Here is an 8,869-nt window from a genome sequence, read left to right as displayed (position 1 = left end):
CTGGGAATATGCAAATGGGGATGATTTGCTCCTCCTCCGGGCTGGGAGGGGGAGATGGACAAAGAAATCCCAGGAAGAAATCCCAGAAAGAAATCCCACAAAGAAATCCCAGGAAGAAGTCCCACAAAGAAATCCTGCAAAGAAATCCAACAAAGAAATCCCACAAAGAAATCCCAGGAAGAAATCCCACAAAGAAATCCCAGGAAGAAATCCCAGAATGAAATCCTGCAAAGAAATCCCAGGAAGAAATCCTAGAAAGAAATCCCAGAAAGAAATCCCGGAAAGAAATCCCAGAATGAAATCCTGCAAAGAAATCCTGCAAAGAAATCCTGGAAAGAAATCCCAGGAAGAAATCCTGGAAAGAAATCCCGGAAAGAAATCCTTCAAAGAAATCCTGGAAAGAAATCCCAGAATGAAATCCCAGAACGAAATCCCGCAAAGAAATCCTGGAAAGAAATCCTGGAAAGAAATCCCGCAAAGAAATCCCAGAATGAAATCCCATAAGGAAACCCTACAAGGAAACCCCAAAAAGAAAACCCACAAGGAAACCCCACAAAGAAATCCTGCAAAAAAACCCAAAAAGAAACCCCATAAAGAAACCCGAAAAAGAAATCCCACAAAGAAATCCCCCAAAAAACCCCACAAAGAAGCGCCAGAGCTGCCATGGACAGTGGGATCAGGAGGCTTCGGCCCTACAACCAACGCTGATGGATTTCCCTGTTTTTCCCCCATTTCCACATCCCTGCCTTGTGTGGGGAATGCCGAGCTTCCCCCATTTCCCTGGATTTCCACATCCCTTGGGTCGGGATCGGGAGTGCAGGGGGATTGGGATTGGGAATGGAGATGTAGAGGGTTTGGGATCGGGAATGCAGATGGATTTGGATTAGGAATGTAGATGGATCGGGATTGGGAATGCAGATGGATCGGGATTCAGAATGCAGAGGGATTGGGATTGGGTTTGGGAATGGAGATGGATTGGGATTGGGAATGGAGATGGATCGGGATTGGGAACACGGATTGGGATTGGGAATGGAGATTAATTGGGATCAGGGATGCAGATGGATTTGGATTGGGAATGCAGAGGGATTGGGATCGGGAATGCAGAGGGATTGGGATTGGGAATGTAGATGGACTGGGATCAGGGATGCAGACGGATCAGGGATGCAGATGGATTGGGATTGATCCAATTGGGGTCGATCAGGTTTGAGAATGCAGATGGATCGGGATCGGGAATGCAGATGGATTGGGATTGGGAATGCAGATGGATTGGGATTGGGAATGGAGATGGATTGGGATTGGGAATGGAGATGGATCAGGATTCGGAATGCAGAGGGATTGGGATTGGGTTTGGGAATGGAGATGGATTGGGATTGGGAATGGAGATGGATCAGGATTGGGAACACAGATGGATTGGGATTGGGAATGGAGATTAATTGGGATCAGGGACGCAGATGGATTTGGATTGGGAATGTAGATGGATTGGGATTGGGAATGTAGATGGATTGGGATTGGGAATGCAGATGGATTGGGATTGGGAATGCAGAGGATCAGGGATGCAGATGGATTGGGATCAGGTTTGGGAATGCAGAGGGATCAGGACCTGGAATGGAGATGGATTGGGATCAGGGATGGAGATGGATTGAGATTGGGAATGGAGATGAATTGGGAATGCAGATGGATTGGGATCAGGGATGCAGATGGATTGGGATCAATCCAATTGGGGTCGATCAGGTTTGAGAATGCAGATGGATCAGGATCAGGAATGCAGATGGATCGGGATCGGGAATGGAGATGGATCAGGATCAGGAATGCAGATGGATCGGGATCGGGAATGGAGATGGATTGGGATTGGGAATGGAGATGGATCGGGATTCAGAATGCAGATGGATTGGGATTGGGATTGGGAATGGAGATGGATCAGGATTGGGAATGGAGATGGATTGGGATTGGGAACACAGATCGATTGGGATTGGGAATGGAGATTAATTGGGATCAGGGATGCAGATGGATTTGGATTGGGAATGCAGATGGATTGGGATTGGGAATGTAGAGGATCAGGGATGCAGATGGATTGGGATCAGGTTTGGGAATGCAGAGGGATCAGGACCTGGAATGGAGATGGATTGGGATCAGGAATGCAGATGGATTGGGAATGCAAATCATTGGGATCAGGGGTGTAGATGGATTGGGATCGGGAATGGAGATGGATTGGGATTGGGAATGTAGATGGATTGGGATTGATCCAATTGGGGTCGATCAGGTTTGGGAATGGAGATGGATCAGGATCAGGATCAGGAATGCAGATGGATCGGGATTGGGAATGCAGAGGGATTGGGATTGGGAACACAGATGGATTGGGATCGGGAATGCAGAGGGATCAGGGATCAGGATTGGGAACACAGATGAGATATAGATGGATCAGGATCAGGAATGCAGAGGGATTGGGAATGCAGATGGATTGGGATTGGGAATGCACACAGATCAGGAACGCAGATAGATCAGGATCAGGGGTGCAGATGGATCAGGTTTGGAAATGCAGATGGATTGGGATCAGGAATGCAGATGGATTGGGATTGGGAATGCAGAGGGATTGGGATTGGGAATGCAGAGGATCAGGGATGCAGATGGATTGGGATCAGGTTTGGGAATGCAGATGGATCGGGATTGGGAATGTAGATGGATCGGGATCAGGAATGTAGATGCATTGGGAATGCAAATCATTGGAATCAGGGGTGTAGATGGATTGGGATCGGGAATGGAGATGGATTGGGATCGGGAATGGAGATGGATTGGGATTGGGAATGGAGATGGATCAGGATCAGGATCAGGATCCAGATCAGGAATGCAGATGGATCGGGATTGGGAACACAGATGGATTGGGAATGGGAATGGAGAGGGATTGGGATCGGGAATGCAGAGGGATCAGGGATCAGGATTGGGAACATAGATGAGATATAGATGGATCAGGATCAGGAATGTAAATGGATTGGGAATGCAGATGGATTGGGATTGGGAATGCAGACAGATCAGGAACGCAGATAGATCAGGATCAGGGGTGCAGATGGATTGGGATTTCGTTATTCCATCAGAACAATTCCTAGGAAAACAAACAAACAAACAAAAAAAAATCCCAAACCAAACAAAAACCAAAGAAACCATCAAAAACAAACCTTTAAACCAATAACTTCAAAAAACCAATATAACACCAGCAGAACCAAGTATAAAACCCAAACAAACAAACAAAAAAACCCCAAAAAAATTAAAAAGATGAATTTTTCCTTTTTTTTAAATTCCCAGCTATGGAAATTGAGAATGGGAAGGGAGGAGGCCTGAGCTGGATTAGAGCTGGGAGACAAAAGGAAAAAAACCAAAACAAATTAAAAAAAAATCATCCTCGCTGGGAATGGCAGAGAAATTCTGGGAATGGGAGAGAAATCCTGGGAATGGGAGAAATTCTGGGAATGGGAGAGAAATCCTGGGAATGAGAGAAATTCTGGGAATGGGAGAGAAATCCTGGGAATGGGAGAAATTCTGGGAATGGGAGAGAAATCCTGGGAATGGGAGAAATTCTGGGAATGGGAGAGAAATCCTGGGAATGGGAGAGAAATTTTGGGAATGGGAGAGAAATTCTGGGAATGGGAGAGAAATTCTGGGAATGAGAGAGAAATTTTGGGAATGGGAGAGAAATCCTGGGAATGGGAGAGAAATCCTGGGAATGGGAGAAATCGTGGGAATGGGAGAGAAATTCTGGGAATGGGAGAGAAATTTTGGGAATGGGAGAGAAATTTTGGGAATGGGAGAGAAATTTTGGGAATGGGAGAAAAATCCTGGGAATGGGAGAAATTCTGGGAATGGGAGAGAAATTCTGGGAATGGGAGAAATCACAGGAATGGAAAGATTACAGAATGGAAAAATTCTGGGAATAGCTGAAGTGCAGAATGGAAAGTGCAGAATGGAAAATTCTGAGACAGAGAAATCACAGAATGGAAAGAGTGACAGAATAGCAGAAATTAGAATGGGAGGGTGCAGAATGGAAAATCTCAGAGATAGGAGAAATTCACAGGAATGGGAGAAATTCTGGGAATGGAGAAATTCTGGGAATGGAAAATTCTGGAATGGAAGAAATCCTGGAATGGGAAATTGGAATGGGAGAAATTCATAGAATGGCAGAAATTGGGGTCAGAGAAAATTGGAATAGGAATTAAGAATGGGAAGAAAATCTGTAGAATGGAAAATTCTGGAATGGGAAAATTCTTGAGATAAATTCTACAGAATGGGAGAGAAGTGTAGAATGGAGAGAAGTGTAGAGATGGCAGAGGAAATTCTGAAGATGGGAAGAAATCCTAGAATGGAGAAATTACAGAATGGGAAAATTCACAGGAATAGGAGAAATTATAGACCATGAAGAATTCACAGAATGTGAAAATTCTGAATGTAGGAGGAATTAGAATGAGAAATAGTGGGAATGGAGGAAAATTCTGAATGGAATGCAGAATGGGAGAAATTGCAGATGGAAGTCAGAATGGAAAATTCTGGGAATGGGAGAAAATTTTACAGAATGAGGAGAAGATGGAATAGGAAATACAGACAAATCTGAATGGAAATCACCAAGGAGAATGGAAAATTCTTGGAATAAATTCACAGAATGGCAAATTACAGGAATGGGAGAAATTCTTAGAATAGGAAAATTACAGAATGGGAGAATTCTGGGATAGGAAAAGTGTGAGAATAGGAAAATCACAAGATAGCAGTCTAGAATGGAAAATGCAGAATGGAGAAAATTACAGAATGGGAAAGTACAGGGAATGGAAAATTCTGAATGGAAAATCACAGAACAAAATAGAATAGGAGAAAGTGCAGGGAGTAGAGAGAAATCGTGGGAATGGGAGAGAAATTCTGGGAATGGGAGAAATCCTGGGAATGGGAGAGAAATTCTGGGAATGAGAGAGAAATTCTGGGAATGGGAGAGAAATTTTGGGAGTGGGAGAGAAATTCTGGGAATGGGAGAAATTCTGGGAATGAGAGAGAAATTCTGGGAATGGGAGAGAAATTCTGGGAATGGGAGAGAAATTTTGGGAGTGGGAGAGAAATTCTGGGAATGGGAGAAATTCTGGGAATGGGAGAAATCCTGGGAATGGGAGAGAAATTCTGGGAATGGGAGAGAAATTCTGGGAACGGGAGAAATTCTTGGAATGGGAGAAATTCTGGGAATGGGAGAGAAATTCTGGGAATGGGAGAGAAATCCTGCTGGAAAAACTCGCAGGAGATTCCAGGGAGGAGAAATCCCTGCAGCCACTGAGCCCAAAACCAGGGATTTGGGATGCTCTGGGATTTGGGTTAAAAAAAAAATCCCATTTTTTCATGATTTCCACTCAAACTGGTGGTCAGGAATTTGGGATTCTGGCTGGGATTGAACCTGAAATGCTGGAGAAATAAATGTATTAGAGATAAAAATAAATAGATTAGAGATAAAAATAAATAGCCACACCCCATCGCCATATATATATTTATATACATCCCTGATTTATATTTATATATTTATATATTCATATATTTTCCTTCATTTATATATTTATATATTCTCTTTATATATTTATATTTATAATTATATAACATATTTATATATTATATATTTTTATTTACTAAATTTATATCTTTTATATTATATTCTTATTCTTCATATATATTTATATATTTATATGTTTATATATTTATATGTTTATATATTGTATATTATAAATAACATATATTTATATATATTGCTTATATTGTTGTATACTTCCCATATATTTATATATTATGCATTTATATATTTATATATTTATACATTGTATTTTTAGCACTTATATTTTTATTTTTATCTTATTATATCTAAACATTTATATATATATATTATCATTTATATCTTATAATATTTATATCACTTTATATCTTCTCTACTGTTTATATTATATATTTATATATTTACATATAACTATATTTATATATATTTATATATTTGCTATATTTATATATTATAAGCCATATTTGTATATTGCATTTTTATAATTTCCTATTTTCTATTTTTCATTTTTATATTTCTAGTGATTCTAATCCCAACCTATTTCTACATTCTGGGTGGAAACAACTGGATTTTGGAGAGTGGTGGAAATAAAATTCTAATTTTTTCAATTGATAAAATGATAAAAATGAAAATTTCTCCGGAATTTAAATTTTCTAGGATTTTCCAGAATTGTTTAAAATATTTCCCATTTTAAACAAAGCAATCCCAGAAATCCAGGAGGCTTTTCCACCAAATATTCCCAAATTTCCTTCATTTTTTTGAGGTAAAAAGGGAAATATTTTGCTGGAAAATGTGGGAATTGTTGAAATGTGGGAATGAGAAAATATTTAATTCCCAATTTTTTAAAAAAAATATTCATTTTCTGGGCATTGAAAACTCCTTCGATCCTCAATATTTTCCCTTTCCATCCCAAAAAAATGGGAAAAATCCCAAAAAAAGGAACTTCACTCATCCCTGTCCATCCAAGGCTGGGAAAAAAGGAAAAAATGGGAATTTGAGGAGATAAAATATTAATTTTTTAAGGGGAAATTAATTTAGGATTAATTCCTTGTGTCCATCACCTTCCAGAATCCTAAATTCTCCTTTTTTGGGGATTTTTTGGGATTTTTTGGGGGGAATGGGAATGGGAAAAGGATTGGGATGGAACTGCCAGGGAATGGGATGGAATTGGGATTTGGGAGAAAATCTTTGGGGTGAAGAAATGAGGAAAATGGGGAAAATGGGGGAAAAAAGGGAAAAAATGGGGAAAAATGGGAAAAATGGGGGAAAAATGGGGGAAAAAAGGGAAAAAATGGGGAAAAAAGGCAGAGAAACTGCGAGGGCAGGAGGGTGAGATTGGGGAAAAATGGGAAAAATGGTGAAAAAATGGGGAAAAATGGGAAAAATGGGGGAAAATGGGGAGAAACAGTGAAAAAATGGGGAAAAACGGGGGAAAAATGGGGAAAAATGGGAAAAATGGGAGAGAAACTGCGAGGGCAGGAGGGTGAGACTGGGGAGAAATCATGGGAATTTGGGAGAAAGTGGGGAAATTGGGGAGAAAATGGGGAAAAATGGGGAAAAAAAGGGAAAAATGGGGAAAAAAAGGGAAAAATGGGGAAAAAAGGGAGAGAAACTGTGAGGGCAGGAGGGTAAAAATGGGGAGAAATCATGGGAATTTGGGAAAAATGAGAGAAATGGGGAGAAAATGGGAAAAATGGGGGAGAAATGGTGAAAAATGAAGAAAAATGGAAAAAAAGGAAAAAAAAGGAAAAAGAGGGAAAATAAGAAAAACTGGAGGGAAAATGGGAAATCAGAAAAAAAGGAAGAAAAATGGGAAAAATGGAAGGAAAAAGAAAAAAAGGAAAAAATGAAGAAAAAATGGGGGAAAATCAGGGAAAAAATACAAAAAAAATGGAGGAAAAAGGGGAAAAAACCCAAAAAAAGGAAAAAAATGGGGGAAAAATGGGAGAAAACCTGGAAAAAAGGAAGAAAAATCCAGAAAAAATGGGGGAAAAAAAAGGAAAAATAGGGAAAAATAGGGAAAAATATGAAAAATGAAAAAAAAATAGGAAAAAAAATCAAGAAAAATGGGGGAAAATGGGGGAAAGGGAAAAAGAAAAAAAGAGAAAAAATGAAGAAAAAATGGGGGAAAATCAGGAAAAATAGGGAAAAAGAGGGAAAAATGGGAAAAAATACCAAGAAAAAATGGGAAAAATGGGAAAAAAAGGGGAAAATGAAGAAAAAATCAGGGAAAAAAAAAGGGAAAAGGAAAAGAGGGGAAAAAAGGAAAAATTGTGAAAAACTGAAAAAAATGGAAAGGAAAAATAAGAAAAATTGGGGAAAATGGGGAAAAGGGAAAAAGAAAAAAGGAAAAAATGAAGGAAAAATGGGGGAAAATCAGGGAAAAATTTAGGGAAAAAAAAAGGAAAAAAAAGGGGAAAAAACCCAAAAAAACAGAAAAAATGGGGGAAAAAATAGGAAAAAATGGAAAAAAAAGGAAATGGAAAAAAGAAAAATAGGAAAAATAGAAAAAAATGGGGAAAAAGAAAAAAGGAAAAGGGAAAAAATCAAGAAAAAATGGGGGAAAATCAGGAAAAAAAATAGGGAAAAAAGGGAGGAAAACGGGGAAAAAATGACCAAAGGGAAAAAAATCAGAAAAATGGGGAAAAAATGGGGGAAAAATTGGGGAGAAAATGGAGAAAAAAGGAAGAAAAATGGGGAAAAAATGGGGGAAATGGAAAAAGGAAAAAGAGGGAAAAATAGGGAAAATTTGGGGGGAAAATGGGGGAAAATGGGGGAAAGGGAAAAAGGAAAAAGGGAAAAAATGAAGGAAAAATGGGGGAAAATCAGGGAAAAATTTAGGGAAAAAAAAGGGAGGAAAACGGGGGAAAAATGACCCAAAAAAAAGGGAAAAAATGGGGGAAAAATTGGGAGAAAATGGGGAAAAAAGGAAGAAAAATGGGGAAAAAATGGGGGAAATGGAAAAAGGAAAAAGAGGGAAAAATAGGGAAAATTTGGGGGGAAAATGGGGGAAAGGGAAAAAGGAAAAAAGGAAAAAATTAAGGAAAAATGGGGGGAAAATCAGGGAAAAATCTAGGGAAAAAACAGGGAGGAAAACGGGGGGAAATGACCCAAAAAAAGGGAAAAAATGGGGGAAAAATTGGGGAAAAAAGAGGGAAGAGAGAGAAAGGAGTGAGAATAAAGCAAAGAAAAAAATTGCAGGAAGCTCGTGGCGCAGGGGGGATGGGGCCGGAGGGGGGTTGATGGCCTAATTAGCATATTCAAATCTAATTAATTTTGCATAAAGAGGGCAGGCTGGGCGTGGGA

The sequence above is a fragment of the Lichenostomus cassidix genome, chromosome 28, assembly GCF_008360975.1.
Source record: "Lichenostomus cassidix isolate B80296 chromosome 28, HeHo_3.0, whole genome shotgun sequence".
Taxonomy (NCBI): Eukaryota; Metazoa; Chordata; class Aves; order Passeriformes; family Meliphagidae; genus Lichenostomus; species Lichenostomus cassidix.
This window is presented reverse-complemented; position numbering follows the sequence as displayed.